Source organism: Mirounga angustirostris, unplaced genomic scaffold (genome assembly GCF_029215605.1).
Source record: "Mirounga angustirostris isolate CCGP_5_RB_7025 unplaced genomic scaffold, mMirAng1.0.hap1 SCAF_11, whole genome shotgun sequence".
NCBI classification, from domain to species: domain Eukaryota; kingdom Metazoa; phylum Chordata; class Mammalia; order Carnivora; family Phocidae; genus Mirounga; species Mirounga angustirostris.
The window spans coordinates 124,974,464-124,992,963 of record NW_026991719.1 but is presented as its reverse complement, the minus strand read 5'-3'; the positions used below and the strand labels follow the sequence as shown (position 1 = coordinate 124,992,963).

The 18,500-nt window shown below is 41.8% G+C and overlaps 1 protein-coding gene across 6 annotated transcripts in view; it reads right to left on the bottom strand.

The window, feature by feature from the left end:
* Positions 1-15,420: 15,420 nt before the first annotated feature.
* ZNF185 (zinc finger protein 185 with LIM domain) overlaps positions 15,421-18,500 on the bottom strand; it is an 80,728-nt gene continuing 77,648 nt past the window's right edge. For 3 of the 6 annotated variants that reach the window (XM_064574687.1, XM_064574684.1, XM_064574686.1), the window contains one exon: positions 15,421-17,810. The gene's annotated coding sequence lies outside the window, so the exon portion shown is untranslated. The remainder of the gene's footprint in view (positions 17,811-18,500) is intronic. The other 3 variants (XM_064574683.1, XM_064574685.1, XM_064574682.1) reach the window with 1 other exon arrangement.

Here is an 18,500-nt window from a genome sequence, read left to right as displayed (position 1 = left end):
AAACTTTATATAAATGGTATCATATTCTCTGTATTCATCCATTTAGTTAACTAATCATTATGTTTGCGAGAACCGCCGTTTTGATACATGCAAGTTTGGTTCATCAATTTTCAATTCTGTATAGTATTTCATTGTAGGAGTGTGTATGTGTGTGTGTGTATGTGTGTACAAAAATTTATTCTTAAATTTCCCATTGACAGGTATTTAAGTTGTCAAATTGTTCTCCAGGTTGCTATACCAGTTTAAACCTCTATCAATTTCCACATCATCATCATTTATTTTTTTAATTTAAATTCAATTAGCCAACATATAGTACATCATTAGTTTCAGGTGTAGTGTTCAATGATTCATCCGTTGCATGTAACACCCAGTGCTCATCACATCATATGCCCTTTTTTTTTTTTAAGATTTTTTTATTTATTTGCAAGAAAGAGAATGAGAGAGAGCATGAGAGGGAGGAGGGTCAGAGGGAGAAGCAGACTCCCTGCTGAGCAGGGAGCCCAATGTGGGACTTGATCCCGGGACTCCAGGATCATGACCTGAGCCAAAGGCAGTCGCTTAACCAACTGAGCCACCCAGGCGTCCCATATGCCCTCCTTTTTTAAAAAAAGATTTATTTATTTATTTATTAGAGAAATAGCTTGAGCAGGGGGAGGGGCAGAGGGAGAGGGAGAATCCTTGAGCAAACTGCCCGCTGAGCGAGGAGCCAGACACGGGCTCGATCCCAAGACCCTGAGATCATGACCTGAGCTGAAATCAAGAGTCGGCTGCTTAACGGACTGAGCCACCCAGATGCCCCCACCAACATTTAATATTATGTGGCTCAAATGTTGCCAATTCAGAGTCATGTCAATTGTTGTTTCATTGCGCTTTTATTTTGAATTTCTCTGATTATAAATGAGGTTTAATACCTTAGTTAGGGGTCCATTTCTGATTCCTTTTGTTTGAAATTCTTACTAATTTTTCCTATTTCTTTATTGGGAAGTTTCTCCTCTTTTATGCTTCATAGGAGTTCTTTATTAATCTGGAAACTTTTTTCATTTAAGTTATTTTTGCTGTGTAACCAATCACCCAAAACATACTGGCTTACAACAACTATTTTATTCTGCTCACAATTTTGTAAGTTAGGAATTGGGGGAAAGTTTGGCTGGGCAGTTCTCTCTTGAGATTTCTTATGTGGTTGAAGATGTGAGCTGGGAATTTAATGATATGAAGGCTTAACGGGGCTGGAAACCCAAGATGGCTCACTCACATGGCTGACATCGAGTCACATTTTGGGTACTCAGAGCTAATAACATTCTAATTTTTATACACACTTGGATTACAATAGCTCCTCTGAATCACCATTCTTGGATCAATGCTGAATAACATTCCATTGTCTGGATGCACCATAGTTTATCCATTCAGCTACTGAAAGACATTTTGGTTGTTTCCAAATTTTGGCAATTATAAATAAAGCTGCTATAAACATCTGTGTGCATGTTTTTGTGTGGACATCAGTTTTCAGCTCTTTTGGGTAAATACCAAGGAGCACAGCAGCTAGATCATATGGTAAGAGTATGCTTGGTTTTGTAAGATACCTGCAAACTGTCTTCCAAAGTGGCTTTACCATTTTACATTCCCACCAACAACGAATGAGAATTCCTGTTACTTCACATCCTCACCAGCATTTTGTGTTGTTAGCGCTCCAGATTTTGGCCATTCTAAGGTGGGTAGTGGTATCTTATTGCTTTAATTTGCTTTTCCCTGATGACATATGATGTGAAGCATAGTTTCATGTGCTTACTTAACATCTATATGTCTTATTTGGTAAAGTGTATTCTCAGGTCTTTTGCCCATTTTTGAATAGGGTTGTTTGTTTTCTTATTTTTGAGTTTTAAGTGTTCTTCATATATTTTGGGTAACAATCCTTTATCAGATGGGTGTTCTGCAAATATTTTCTCCCAGTCTGTGGCTTGTCTTCTCATTCTCTTGACATTGTGTTTCACAGGATTTTTTATTTTTAATGAAGTCCAGCTTATCAATTATTTCTTTTTTTTATGTTATGTTAGTCACCATACAGTACATCATTAGTTTTTGATGTAGTGTTCCATGATTCATTGTTTGTGTATAACATCCAGTGCTCATTGATCTCCTCTGCTTCTAAGGACAGTTGTGATTGGATTTAAGGCCCACCGGGATAACCCAGGATAATCTTTCCATCTCGAAATCCTTAACCATATGTGCAAAATCCTTTTTCCCAAATCAGGTCATATTTACAAGTTCCAGGAATTAGAACCTGCTATCTTTTTAGGTCTTTATTCAGCCTGCTACAGGTCCAAATTCATGCCCCTGCTCTGGTCCAACCCACTCGGCCCAACCCTCCCTTCTCTTAGTACTTTTCTTGGAAACTTCCTGCAGATAATTGTCTAATAAATCCACACAATCAAAGTCTTGGCTTTCTGGTTGAAAAATTATTCTTGACCTTTATATACCTCTCCAATCTGGGAGCTTATAGTACTTGACTCCAGCTTTGTCTGATTTCTATAGCTGTCAGACAGTCCTGCATAGGAATGGGCTTAGGTTTTTCACATGCTTCTCCCTTATTCATATAAATCATGTCATATGACATAATCTCAATGTCATATCATGCCATTCTGGATATAATTTATGCAGGAGTGAGAATGGAGAGGAAGAAAACACATGAAGGAGACAGAGTCAGGGGCACCTGGGTGGCTCAGTCAGTTAAGCATCTGCCTTCAGCTCAGGTCATGATCCCAGGGTCCTGGGATCAAGCCCCATATCGGGCTCCCTGCTCTGCGGGGAGCCTGCTTCTCCCTCTGCCTCTGCCCCTCCCCCTGCTTGTGTTCTCTCTCTCTCTCTCTGTCAAATAGATTTAAAAAATCTTTAAAAAAAAAAAAGGGGACAGAGTCAAACCCTGCCATCTTCACCTCTGTATATTATATTCTGTCTACAGTTTTCATAGGTACATACCAAATGATAAAAACATTTACTTTTGAGGAGAAGAGTGAGATTCAGGAAAGGGTCAAAGAGATTCTTTTGCTCTTTATCCAATGGTATCATTCAATGTTGTAAACATTGAACAAATGTTTTGTTTGTCCAAGTTACAAAAAAGATGAATATATATGAATTATCATTCAAAAGGGAAAACAAGACACCAAACAATACTTATAGAATGATTCCACTTAAATAAAATAAAATAATACATGTATATGTTTATGTGTATAAATGTTAAGGGGATAGGCAGAGTTCTGGAATGATGCTCACTGAGACATTGACAGTGCTCACCTTTTCTGGAGGGAAGGGAATGGAGGTGGGAGTATGACTTTTAGTATTTCTTCAATATGCCTTTTGTTGTTTTAATTCTTTACCATGAAAATATAATCAGGGAATATGGTGGTTAATTTTATGTGTCAACTTGACTAAGTTATACTTCCCAGTTGCTTGGTGAAACATCTATACAAATGTTGCTGTGAAGATATTTTTATATGTGATTAACATTTAAATTAGTGGACTTTGAATAAAGCAGATTACTCTCTATAATCTGAGGGGGACCACATCCAAATGGTTGAAGGACTTAAGAGAGAAGACTGAGGTGCCTCAAAAGGGAAGAAAATTTTCTCCAAACTGCCTTTAGACTTCAGCTGCAACATTTACTCCTCCCAGAGTCTCCAGCCTGCTTGCCTACTCTAAAGATTTCAGACTCGGCAGCCCCCACCCCACAATTGTATGAACCAATTCCTTCCGATCTCTATCTCTATGTTCCCTATTGGGAATAGTAGAAGAGCAACAGAGATGAAAATATAGAAAATAAGTCACTTCACTCAGGACTCTCTGTTTCAAAGACATGCTCTGTAGCTGAAAAGGCCCGGCCTGGAATTCCAGCTTCACCACTTTTAAATGTGTCATTCAGCAATTACATTAAACTTTAGAGATTTCTGCTTACCCATCAGTATAAACAAGAGAAATAATGGAAATGAAATAATCATTTGCATTACTGTGAAAGTCAAATGATGTAGTGCTTGATACATTGAGCATTACCACAACTCAGCAAATGCCATTTATTGTTATTAACAATGTTTTTCATTTTATGCTAAGAAAGCAGTGGCAAGCAATTGAAGGGTTTTGAGCAGGGAAGTAACATAATCTGATCTGTTTTTTAAAAAATAATTCTGGCTGCTATATGAGGAATGCATAAGAAGGAGGCAAAGTGGATGCAAAATCAATTTAGGAATCTGTTGCACTAACATATGGGAGTTATGGTCATAATTTGAACTAGGATGATGGTAGAAGAAATGAGAATAAGTGGTAGGGTAACATATGGCTAACATGCTCCTATAGAGAACAAGAAAATCACACTAAAATATGACTCGTGTTTCCACCACAAAAAAGAAATGATAATTGTGTGGCATGATAGAGGTTTAGCTAAGGCTAAGGTGGTAGCATATTGCAATATATAAATGTATCAAATCAACACTTTTAAAAATATTTATTTATTTTAGAGAGAGAGAGCTCGAGTGGAAGGGGCAGGACGAGGGGACAGAGAATCTGAAGCAGATTCCTTGCTTAGCACTGAGTCCAAAGCAGGGCTTGATCTTATGACCCCAAGATCACAACGCAAGCTGAAACCAAGAGTTAGATGCTCAACTGACTGCACCACCTAGGCACCCTTCAAATCAACACTTTTTATACCTTAAACTTACACACTGTTATATGTCAATTATATCTCAATTAAATGAGTTTTTAAAAATTACAGTAATGTAGGATAATGGCATGAGTGTGGACTAGAACTGAATATAAATGAAGAGGCTCAAGGGAGTTCCATACCTGAAGCTTACCTGCATGGTGGATTCATGGGTGTTCAATATTCCATTAGTCTTTAAAGTCCAAAGTCTTTAAAGTTGATATACACAATACATCATATTTCTTTTTTATACATCCTATATTTAACAATAAAAACATTGTTTATTTATTTATTTTTGATGGGGAGTTATCAGAGAGGGAGAAAAACCATGAGAGACTCTTAACTATAGGAAAAAACATTGTTTATTTATTTTACTTTTATTTTATTTTTTTAGAGAGAGAGAGAGAGAGCATGAGCACACAAGCAGGCGGAGAAGCAGGCAGAGGGAAAGGGAGAAGCAGGCTCCCTGCTTTGCAGGGAACCAGATGTGGGGCTTGATCCCAGGACTCTGGGATCATGACCTGAGCCGAAGGCAGATGCTTAACCCACTGAGCCACCCAGGAGCTATAAATAAATGTTTATAAATAAACATTGTTTATTTTAATTGAAGTATAATTGTCATGCAACATTATATTAGTTTTAGGTGTACGATATTTTGATTCAATAACTCTCTACCTCACACAGTGCTCACCATGATAAGTGTAGTTATGATCTGTCACCATACAAAGTTATTACCACAATATGGGCTATATTTGCTATGCTGTACTTTTCATCCCTGTGATTTATTTATTTTATGAGTGGAAGTTTGTACTTCTTAATCCCCTTCAAAACAATCTTGAGAAAGAACAGCAAAGCTGGAGGTATTACCATTCCAGATTTCAAACCATACTATGAAGCTGTAGTAATCATAACAGTAGGGCAAAGACAGTCTCTTCAATAAATGGTGCTGGAAAAACTGGACGACCACATGCAATAGAATAAAACTGGACCGTTTTCTAACACCATACACAAAAATAAACTAAAAATGAAATAGAGACCTGAATGTAATACCTGAAACCATAAAAATCCTAAAAGAAAACATAGGCAATAAACTCTGGGACATTGGCATCAGCAATATTTTTCTGGATATGTCTTCAGGCAAGGGAAACAAAAGCAAAAATAAACAATTGGGACTACATCAAAATAATAGGCTTTTGCACAGTGAAGGAAATCAATAAAACTAAAAAAAAAAAAAGCTACTGAATGGGAGAAGATATTTGCAAATCATATATCGAATAAGGAGTTAACATCCAAAAAATATATAAAGAACTCATACAACTCAATAACAAACCAAACAATCTGATTTAAAAATGAGCAGAGGACTTGAACAGACATTTTCTCCAAAGAAGACATATTGCCAACAGACAAATGAAAAAATGCTCAACATTATTAATCATCAGGGAGATGCAAATCAAAACCTTTGTTTAAATAGTAAAAACAAAAAACATGACAAAAAGATCAGTTTAAAGCCATTGGAGAGCTACTGAAGTGATCAAAATTTAAGGGACCAACATTCAGGAGAGGAGAGCCATGGAAAGGTGAACTGACATTTTGCAGCTTTTTTTCCCCCTGGGGGCATTTGTCAATTCTGGGTGCAGAGCAAGAGGTTGAGAATACAGGTTTCACCCAGGTAGACAACCACAGCTGAGAACCAAAAAACCAACAGAACTTTCAGCAGTCTCATGGGGCTAGAGAGACAAAATTAGAGACTTAAGAGACCAAGATTTGTTTTTATTTAAATTCCAGTTAGTTAATATACAGTGCAATATTAGTTTCAGGTGTACAATAGTAATTCAATATTTCCATACATCCCCCAGTGTTCATCATAAGTGCACTCTTTAATCCCATCACCTATTTCGCCCATCCCCCATCTCCCCCTCCCATCTGGTGACCATCAGTTTGTTCTCCATATTTAGTTAAGAGTCTGTTTCTTGGTTGGCCTCTCTCTCTCTCTTTTTCCCTATGATCATTTGTTTTGTTTCTTAAACTCCACCTATGAATGACATCATATGGTATCTGACTTATTTCCCTTAACATAATACCCTCTAGATCCATCCACATCATTGCAAATGGCAAGATTTCATTATTTTTGATGGCTGAGTAATATTTCATCATATATATACACCATATATTCTTTATCCATTTATCTATTCATGGGCACTTGGGCTGTTTCCATAATTTGGCTATTGTAGATAATGCTGCTATAAACATTGGGATGTGTATATCCCTTTGAATTAGTAATTTTGTATTCTTTTGTTAATACCTAGTAGTGCAATTGTTGGATCATAGGGTTAAAAAACCCTCAAGATTGCAATGAGAAGGTAGAGCCAGGGTACTGAGTCTGTCACACTGTAGGATTTCCCCTCAAGACCTATGCTGAATTCTAAAGTTGTGTGCAGTAAGAAGCTAAGGAGCTAACCAGAAAGCCTTTCTAAGACAGAGTAGTTTTTTACTGTGTATCATGGTAAGAAAAAGAAATAAAAGGCATTTGTTATCAGAAAAGAAGTAAAACTGTCTTTACCTGTAGACAACATTCCTATGTTGAAAATCTCAGAATTTACAAAAAGAAGCTATTAGAAGTAATGAGTTTAAGCACAAGGAGGGAGGGACTGCAAAGCGGTATGAGGAAGCTTTGTGGGGGATGGAGATGCTTAATTATCTTGATCGTGCTGATGGTTTCATGGGTATATACATATTTGTCAAATTGTTAAATATGTGCATGTCAAATATACCTGAATAAAGTCATTTAAATAAAAAGATTAGGTGAAAAATAGGAGAGGTGTGACAGATTGAAAAACCAGAGTATTCAATGTCTGAAGGCCCTGAAAAGGTTAGAAAAAGATCACAGTGGGGCGCCTGGGTGGCTCAGTCATTAAACGTCTGCCTTCGGCTCAGGTCATGATTCCAGGGTCCTGGGATCGATCCCCGCATCGGGCTCCCTGCTGTGCAGGAAGCCTGCTTCTCCCTCTCCCACTCCCCCTGCTTGTGTTCCCTCTCTCGCTGTGTCTCTCTCTGTCATATAAATAAAATCTTAAAAAAAAAAAATAAAAGGATCACAGTGGCGGGGGGGTGGGGGCTGGTGTCTGTGGTCAGAGAGTGGGAAGATTGAATCACTGATTCTCAAAGTGAGGCAGTTATAGGAGATGACAAAGCCTGGAGTATGACAGTGAGAGAGAGTGGCTGAGGTCGAGGTCACTTTTGGGCTCATTGCATATTCTGTTCTTTTTGCCAGAGCATGACCTCCCTCACCTTTTGCCAACTCCTACTCATTCTTCAGGTTTCACCATTTATGTTTCTTCACCAAGGGTGCCTTACCTGGTGCCCCTGCCTCCATCTAACTTAGGTCCATCTCTAACACACTCTTGTAGTACTTACCCTTCCCAAGCACTTAATACAGTGATTACATATGCATTTGTACAATTCCTTAAGCAATTCAAGGTTCTGTGACAGCAGGGACCACAAGTGGTAGAATATTATAGGGAATGTTGCCTATTCCCACAGGATTTTAACCCAAATCTGAGGACAGGAGGTGCTAAGTTCCTGCACAGTCTCCAGTCTCAGTGGAAAAACAACACAGTGCTTGTTATGTGAATTAGCCTGAGATGGCCTCTGACAGGTCTCAGCTCAAAAGCCCACTGGTGCCAAACTCCAATTTTTACACATTTAATTATTTTTAAAATAGTCAAAACAAACAGATTTTTAGCCAATTAGGACCTGCCTGCTTTGCATATCCCAGGATACCTTACTTCACATCTGCTATCCATTGATAAAATGGAGGCTTATGGTTATAATACCCCAAACCACTGCTGCCCTTCAGAATTGTCTGATTCCAAAGACTTTGTACCATCACCAAGACACTTATACCCCATCTGTGATGCCCTCTTTCTTGGAAATTACCTTGGCCTCCTCCCTTTCTGGGTGGTGGCTTCCTCCCTTTTTTGGGTGGTGTCCCCCTAGCCCACCCATAAGCCTCTGGATGGTCTCATGCTATGAAGGGTGTGCAACCTTGTCCAAGTGCAGCCCAATATAGATAGCTTGTGTGTGACTGCCTCTCATGGTCATATGTTTTTTCTTTATCAGGCCCCAAATCCCTCAAATGAACCCCCTCCAATGCTGAATTTACTAAAAGATGGCAAAGCCACTTCAGCAAGCACCATCCTATCAAGGCTAATTGAGAGAAGATCACATATTTCAAAGATGATTTTTAAAGGGAATTTGTGGGAGAAAAGAGTATGTTGGTTTTTCTCCTACTTTCTCCATGAAGGAAGAGAAGGAGGGGTTTTCTCTACCTCCTCCCAATCAAATGTGTCAGTTTGGGTCCTCCAGAAAGCCCAAATGGAGTTAGAAGTGCAAAAGATTTACTGATAAATATAAAAGGGAGAGGGCACGTGAGAGGGCAGGAAGAGCCTTAAGATCACAGTGAAACTCTCACACCTGTGGTGCTGCTTTGAGAAAATCTTGGCCAGCCCAACAGGGAGATCTGGTGCAAAGAGGACCCATAGAGGAGTCTCACATTAAGCAGTGACTCTAGTACGTGCCCTCCTCAATACCCATCACCGGGCTAACCCATCCCCCCATGCCCCTCCCCTCTAAAATCCTCAGTTTGTTTCTCAGAGTCCACAGTCTCTCATGGTTCATCTCTCCCTCCAATTCCCCCCGCCTCGTTTTTCCCTTCCTTCTCCTAGTGTCCTCCATGCTATTCCTTATGTTCCACAAATAAGTGAAACCATATGATAACTGACTTTCTCTGCTTGACTTATTTCACTTAGCAGAATCTCCTCCAGTCCCATCCATGTTGATGCAAAAGTTGGGTATTCATCCTTTCTTGGCTGTGTGTGTGTGGCGGGTGTTGCAGTAGCATAGACTTTCATATGGCTTTTAACAGTGGTATGGTTTCCCAAGACATAGATAGACCCCCTCCCAAGATTTGATTTGGATGTCAAGACTGATGACACAAAACACCAAGAGCCCCCCCCCCCCCAAAAGGTTCTTTACTTCGTAATTGAGGAGCCCCTTTCGGCTCCTTGCGGGCACCCAGCCCGCTCCCTCCCTCCCGCCTCTGCCTGGACTGCGGCGATGGTCCACACGGGTCAGAGGGGCCTGCTGCAACCCCAAGGTCGGTGACACCACCAGCGCCCACCAGGCCATCTATGCAAGGGCAGGGAGAGCCCAGGGCGGCCCCAGACGGACGACCCGGCCCATTTGTGATCCTCGCGCGCCATCTAGCGGCCGGAACCAGCACGGCAGAAGGAGAAGCTACGCGGAGGCCTTTCTAGCCCTGGGCAGCCATTTCGCTTTGTGCATGGTCGCATTTCCCGATAGGCACTGCGACCCGAGCTCCCCGGTGCAGGAAATGGCGGTGCACGCAGGCGCACAAGACTTCAGTGTGCTCGCCCCCGCCACGCAGGCGCACAGAAGACGGTGTCGCGCTCCACTCGGAGCCAATCACAAGTGCCCGCGCGAAGCCGAGCACTTGGTGTTCCCGCTGCCCGGACTCCTGGAAGACTGGTGGAATCTCAGCATTTTTTTCTTTCCAACCGAGAATCTCCGGTTTTTCCGCAGATATCTTTAAGCCTCTACCACAGTAGGTGTAGTAACTGAATAGATATGAGAATAAACTGAGGAGGTCTTAAATATATATCTGTTCTAGAGCATCAACCGACGATTTCGTCCTGCATGTTGTCCTTTGTTTTATTTCCAAGGTGTTCGGTGTATGCCCTGGCGACCCAATGAGCCACTGCGCCCACACAGCAGACTCCTGCTGACTGGCAAAATCCAGCACACTCAGTCCCTTTACTGGATCCATAAGCCACCACTCTCTGCGGGGTGACAAATTTTACAAATGAGGCAACCCACAGCCCCTCTTGGACCCTAACCTGCCCATACATCAAAGCCAACTCTGACTAACAGGCAACTGTTGGCCCACTCCCACCCCAGCAGACCCTTCCGTCGATTGCCCACAGCAGAGGCAAGACTCAGCTGAAACATGCAATGAAATTTATTGAAGAGAAGCATTTGCTGAAACCATCGAAGAGAGGGAATGACAACAGAGACAGGAACGTCTAACGGCCACTAGAGACCATAGGTCACGGCCCCCCTCTGACTGCACCACGGATCACAGTTTATAGCAACCCTGAGCTGAGATCCCACTCCTCGGCTCTGTCTCTGCAGAGGCCCCGAGGGTCCTGAGACCACACTGTCCCGGCGAGTGTTCCACTGCTCCCTTAGCCATTGGAGCAACGTCCCTCAGTGGAGCAGACTTCTACAAGTTCCGATTTTGTGCTCCGCTGCTCTGTCACTTGCCAGTAACCGGCTGATGGAGGCTCCCTCCCCCCGCGGTCTATCTTCCCATCGCCTCGGATTCACTTCTCCACACGTCCTACCTTCCAGAAAGTGGTCACTTTTCTGTTCAGAGAGTTGCTGCTATTCTTTTCTTCGATCTCCTGTTGAGTTTGTAGTGTTCACAATGGTTTGATACCTATCTAGCTGAATTCCTGGGACCAGACAAAGTTTAGGTCTCCTACTCCTCTGCCATCTTGCTCACGTCCCTGTACACTTTTTAAATATGTGCCACTTCTTATATGTTAAATGTCTATTAATAAAGCTGTTAAAAATATGAATATGCAGGGAACCCTCTTGCACTGTTGGTGGGAATGCAAACTGGTGCAGCCACTCTGGAAAACAGTATGGAGTTTCCTCAAAAAGTTGAAAATAGAGCTACCCTATGACCCAGCAATTGCACAACTAGGTACTTATCCAAAAGATACAAACATAGTGATTCGAAGGGGCACCTGCACCCCAATGTTTATAGCAGCAATGTTCACAATAGCCAAACTATGGAAAGAGCCCAGATTTCCATCAACAAATGAATGGATAAAGAAGTGGTGTGTGTATGTATATATATAATGAAATATTACTCAGCCATCAAAAAGAATGAAATCTTGCCATTTGCAATGACAGGGTTGGAACTGGAGGGTATTATGCTAAGCAAAATAAGTCAGTCAAAGACAACTATCATATGATCTCACTCATATGTGGAGTTTAAGAAACAAAACAGATGAACATAGGGGAAGGGAAGGAAAAATAAGATGAAAACAGAGAGAGAGGCAAACCATAAAAGACTCTTGACTCTAGGAAACAAACAGGGTGGCTGGAGGGGAGAGGGATGAAGGGATGGGGTAACTGGGTGATGGGCATTAAGGAGGGCATGTGATGTAATGAGTACTGGGTGTTAGATGCAACTAGTGAATCATTAAATTCTACCCCCGAAACTAATAAAAAGTATGAATGTGCAAACAGTATTCACAGAAAATGCTCTGTAGTCATCTCTCACAGCCAGATAAAAGTTTAGAGAGAGACACACATATTTCCAAGCAGAAAGTGGTACAGAAGGCACCCAGAGGAAGAAATTGTGCTGATCACATTATGAAGAATGCTGCAGACAAAAGGAATTCTTGGGGTCACAGGCAGGATTCATGGGCAGGGCCCAGTGTTCAGAAGATATTCAGAGGGAAAGGAATCCTACAGATGGTGTTAGATAACAGGCCTGGCACACAAGTTGCTCCCTGGGAGACAGCACTGTGCAGAAAGTGTTCAAAAATAGTGCATAGCGAGGACGGCCTGGAGCATAGGTCTTTCGCAGAACAGATAGTGTGGTAGAAAACATTCACAGGCAGAGAGCATGTTGCAGAGGCCATTCATGTAGAAGGCTGGGTGGAGACAGTGTTAACAGGGAAGCCCATCAGGAAAGCAGTGCCAGTCTTTCTCAAGCAGCAAGGCTTGAGAACAGGAAATCAGTGGTTTACACAATCAATATAAGGCTGAAGCAGCAAAGATCAGGGAGGCTGCCATTGGAACATAAGGAAGAAAACCCAACGATTGCAGCTGCCTAAAGGACTGTCATAGATGATCCTCAGCAAGTTTTCCAGAAGCCACCGAGAAAAAACATGTGTACCCTATTTTTGACACCCCATAGTGTCCATTGGTGCTGCCAGAGAATAAGGGCTTCTTCTCTTCTGCCTTCCAAATCTGGTATAAGTATCTCTCAGAGTACTTGAGTACCTGGAGGACTGAGCCCAGAAACACTCTAATGATGGATTCTGGGATGCATATTTCTCAGGATTCTCCCTTATATTGAGGAAAGAACGTACAAAGAGGAAAGCATGCTGCATAGTTGCTAACAGTCAGTCCAGCATGGCCCACCTCTTTGACCACTCATCACCCATAATACTCTTCTATCCATATTTTTCCCCTAAATGATCAATAGCAACACTATGCTTCTGATTAGCAAAATGCAAGCATCCTTCATATAGGTGACTGTGACTTCATCTTCTCCAAGAAGGGGTGTCAAAAATCCCATTAGACACACTCTCATTATCTGGGGGATGTCTTCCTTTTGTAGTTCTGTCACAATTACACTTTGATATGCTGTAATCCATAGACTATAAGATTAAACACCATCCACACCATTTAAATGAAGATTAATAAATGAGAGAAGGACAAATTGGGCTAGTAGATTCAAATATATAATAACAAAGCAAGACAAAATATGCATAGCTTTTATAGCTCTTATTTCTACAGCTGGTCATGAGGTCATAGTATTTATATCTTCCTTTTTCCACCAGTATTTCAAGTTCCCCATGACCTCATTCAGGTGGTTGTGGTTGTTTACCTGGTGGGAAGATACAAACCTTCCTTCTCGATCAATCTCAGCCCTTAGTGGTCCTGCCTGCATGAGTCACTATAGTTTTCCATTAACTTCTATTATTGGACAAGGGAACACTAAGAGACAATCTCAGAGAATCAGTCTCCTAGGTTGCAGATATGGTCCTTCCTACCCCTACTGTGTAGCAGCAATTCTACTTCCCCTTGATAATCAGGAGCAATCAACCACCCAGTAACCCTCTTCTTTGTTGGTTCAGTGGTATGAGGGGCCCCAAATTGCCAGGTGGTAGTCTAACTTTCTATTCAATGGAACCAGTGTTGGTTCCCCTAGTGAAAGCTTTCCTCCCTGGGACCTTCACAGGGAGACAATATTGTGCAAAGAAGCATCACAAGAGGAATGCATTCTGTGGAGACTCACAAGTGGAAGACATTCATAAGCAGAGTCCTTAGAGGACACCACATGAGGATGAATGGGTTGGGGGCCCTCACAAGTGTAGATCTATGTGGGAGGAGACTAAGTACTAAGTTTCCAGGTTTCCAGACTAAGTACAGGTTGATCCCTGCTTGGTGGAAACCTGGTATGCTAAGTGATTTTTCAAAATAACACTACTGTATTTTTCTTTTAGGTATTTATGTCTATACTGTCACCAACAGAGTCCTAGAAATATCTGGTTAGGAGCTACTGCTGTAGTCCTTGTCTTTTGAAGTAGTAAAACCTCTTCTTCCTTTCCCAAATGTACTCATATACCCAAGATGGTGACTGAGGTTGGGGTGAGAAAGTAGATCCAGGGACACTACTTCAATAGCTATTGAACATTGGGTTCCAAGGTCCCTGCTCAGTAGTGGAAGGATTCCTCCATCATGTCTGACTTTTTTTTTGGACCGACTTTTTTTTTAAGGATTTTATTTATTTATTTGACAGAGAGAGAGAGCACACAAGCAGGGGGAGCAGAAGAGGGAGAGGGAGAGGGAGAAGCAGGCTCCCCGCTGAGCAGAGAGCCCGATGCAGGGCTCGATTCCAGGACCCTGGGATCATGACCTGAGCCGAAGGCAGATGCTTAACCGACTGAGCCACCCAGGTGCCCCCAGACTGACTTTTTGATCACTTTTTTTTTTTTTTTTTGGTCTCTGGGCTGGATCAAGACATAGAGAGCATGCAAATTGTGTTTTTGGATACAAAACTCAGAAGCATGGATCACTGACAGGCAGAATGACAATTCAACAGGATTCCGTAGCACTGGCCTTAGTGAGCAAGATGAAAGTCTTGACTATTGGTACACATCTGGAGGAATGGGTTTGGATGTGTGTCTGTGGGAGCACCTTTGAGAGGGGTTTGAGAGATACATATAGTTAGAATTACTGTCAAAGAAGAGTTGATGGGGCCAGGGGTGTTTAAATGGGAGAAGAGTTGATGAAGGGAGAACCCAATAAGCATTGTCATCTAATTTAGGGGTTGGCATATAGGAGAGGGATGATAGATTACCAGTGGGCAATAGTTAAAGGGAAACAGATTCTAACTCAACTGAAGAATGCATTTTCTGAAACTGCACCTGTCCACAGACAGAATGAGCTTGTACGGGACTGAGCTGGTCATTGCAAGTGTGTGATAAAGACTAGATGGCCATCTGTCTGCAATGATAACGAAGAGGAGGATGGACCCAAAAGAATAAAATATTCTTTATTAAGACCTGACTGGTCTAGAATTCCACACTTCCTTGCATGCATGATTTCTAGATTCTGCTATTTTCTTCTCTTTATATTTGATACTTCTTAAAGTATTTATTTGCTTTTGTAAATAATGGCTTTAGGGGCACCTGGGTGGCTCAGTCAGTTAAGCAACTGCCTTCAGCTCAGGTCATGATCCCAGGGTCCTGGGATGGAGGCCCACATCGGGCTCCCTGCTCAGAGGGGAGTTTCCTTCTCCCTCTGCCTCCTCCTCACCAGCTTGTGCTGTCTCTCTTGATCACTCTCTCTTTCTTTAATTAAATAAATAAATAAATAAATAAATAAATAAATAAATAAATAAAATCTTAAAAAAAAAGAGTGGCTTCAGGTAATAGGAGAAAATAAATTACACGGGCAAATACACCAAGTTATTACACTTTAAAAAAGGAAACCTTAACATTGACAACATTGACACATCTAATACTTCAACATTTATTATAATTGTGTACATTAATCTGGATTAAGCAAATGTGATTAAAAAACTAGACAATTAAAAAGAAGCAAAAGTATAATGCAACCACCTCTCTTAAGTCTGCAGAATTCTGTGCCTTTTTAGACATGAAAGAGGCTGTTCTGAATAGAAATCAATACTAATCTTACAAGCTTTCTATCAATTTCTTGCATATTGATTCTAAAACCCCTTTAAAGGCAGAGTGTATCTTAAAGGTGGAGAAGTCAGCCTATCTTGGACCTCTTTATCCTGTACTCCATCAACTGGGCCTATACTGATTCAGGGTTGGTACCTCTCACACTAAGGAGCAGCCTTTTTTTCCCTTTTACTCATTTATTCAGCAGATATTGATACCTATGTATCCGTGCCTCCCATGTGCTGAGTTCCATGCTGTGGGCTATACTTGAGGAATACCAGCTCATATTTAGTTTTGGTACATGACATATTTTACCACTTTTCCCCTCCAGAGCAAATCTAATGCACATCTATGCAAATAAATGGGAGTGTTCCTCTCTGATCATTTGGTGGGAAGACAAATCCACCACCCAGAGTGCACAGGACTCACAAACTGGAGAGAGATGGAGACATTTTCTAATTAAATCAACAGAAGAGACCCTCATTTTTTCATCAGAAAAACTCTCAGGTTGTTCTTTCTCTCAAGGACCTTACACAGTGATGCTGGTCCCAAAGGCAGAGGAGCTTAGTCGAACCTGAGCAGAGTATCAGCTGACTGCATGGATGGGCCTGCAATCTGTTTAGGCAGCCAACAGGTTTCTGTGTTCCAGGTACTTGGGACCCCAGTAGTTGCTGCTATCTTGGGGCAGTCTGTAGCGAAAAATAAGTTACTGAAGGCCCTGGACTCAGATCAGCTAGCCTCCTGGGGTTTCCCTGGGTTGACAAGCTCTTCTTTGGGAAGGTCTGTGAGTCAAATCTCTACCCAGCAGAGAAATCTGAGTTCAGCAGAGCATCTTAGTTCAGAATTGTTTTCATGGAAAGGGGAGGAGAGGGAAGGCGGTCAGTTGGCATTTGTGGTACTTTATAGGGAGACCTAGGATGCCCAGAGGAGAAGCATGATTTAATACTTTCATCTCTTTGTAAGAAGAGTATGCCTCAGGGGAGGCCTGAGGAGGGCAGTGTTACCTGGTAAAATGAGGTAACCTCCGCACAGTGCTTGGTATTGTGGTTACTGTTACTGAAGAGAACACGGGTTCTGGAGAGAGACAGCAATGATTCCACATAATGCAATGACCACCTTCTGAGCCTCAAGATCTTCATCTGTAAACTGGGGACAAGAATACCCTCTGCATAGGACTGGTATAGGAATGAATGCCATCACTTTGTGATAATGCCTGATACGTAGTAAGGCCTTGAGAAATGTTAACTGCTTTTCTCCCCTTTTAATCCTGCTGGAGTCTATACACCCTAAAACCTACTTTAGAAGATTTTCCTGTAACTATTGGGAATTGAGGGCAAAGGTATTAATCAACTATCAAAATGCAGACACAGATGTTTCTTTGGTCGGTGGCCTCCTAAGAATCACATCCTATAGAATTTAAACTTAACTGTGTGACTTTCTAATACATGCCCACATGCCTGCAGGAAAAAAAAAAAACCAACCTCAATTATAGTGAAAAGTGGGAAAGAGAAGATAATTAAAATCTGCTATATAATTCAATCAAAAGCAACCAACTACTTTTAAATGTGTATGGAAAGTTAAAATACAATCCAAATATTAGCCTATGCCAATCCCTAGCATTCAATGTCTGCAATTTACCCACCAGACATCATCAAGTCTTCAACCTGGCTCCTCAGAAGCTTTAGGGCATCTCCCGCTTTCAAGTCCCAAAGGTACACTTAGAATGTGGGTTTGCTCTCTGTCCCAAAAGTCAAGACACACTGAAACCCATGGTCCTGCTTATTGTACCAGGCCACCTAAACTCATCAGGAGGCCAACCTGTCTTAGGAAAGCTAAGATTAAATTCTTGTTCAATCCTTTTTTCTTGAGCCTGAAATAAGATCATGGACATAAAGTGCTTTCTAAGTTATAAAAAGCTACAAACACAAGTAATTATCATAGCATCATTAAGATACTCTACTGGATGTAAGCAGTTCAGCTTGAGAGGGGCAAAAGCATGAAGAAATCAAATGGGGAGGGATGAAGTAAGGGAAGAGAAGCCAGCAACTTGGGGCAACTGGGGATAGCCAAACTTGTCCAGGAGTCATCAGCTTCTTCTCAGCCTGGAAGAACTAAAAGAAAATAGTAGTAGCTATGAGACTGGAAATACACATCCAATCCAATAATCAGTCAGAGGTTCTTGGGGTTGATGTTTCCAGGCATTAGGGGTAATAGTCCGGATTAATGTGTCTTCTGGAGAGAAGGCAGAACAGGCTTGTAGCTGGTGGAGAGCCTGATTGCTACCCATTCCCATTGCCTTCAAGGTAGATATTCTGTTCTGTGCTTCTAGCTGAGGAGGTGCTAAGGAGGAGGGGCTGCCAAGATCTGGAAAGGCAGTGTCCTGTGGGCACCAGGCCCCATGCAGTTCAGACACTGGGGTCAATTCTGCTGGTGTTTAGCATGCAAAACTGTCTTCAAGCAGTATTGAAAATGCAGTCCAAAGGTGCCCAAGTAGCCCTTCCTGGTCAGGCCAGCCCCAGGATGGCACCATCCCCTCCCACACATGCCCCCTTATCCTGGCCTTTACCTGCTACTGGCCCCCCACCTGTATCTTGTTTTATTGAACACCTTGGTTTTGAGCCCTGGATTTGAATTCAAAGTCCTGGGTTAGATCCTGATTCTGTCATCCGCTAGCTAGGTGTTTCCCCAGGCCCTTTTCCTTTTCAGGTCTTTATTTGCTTGTCCTCAAATGAAGCTAACAACACAGGCCTGGCCATCATCCCAAGACAGCTGGAGGGCTCACCTGAGGTGGTACATGGAAG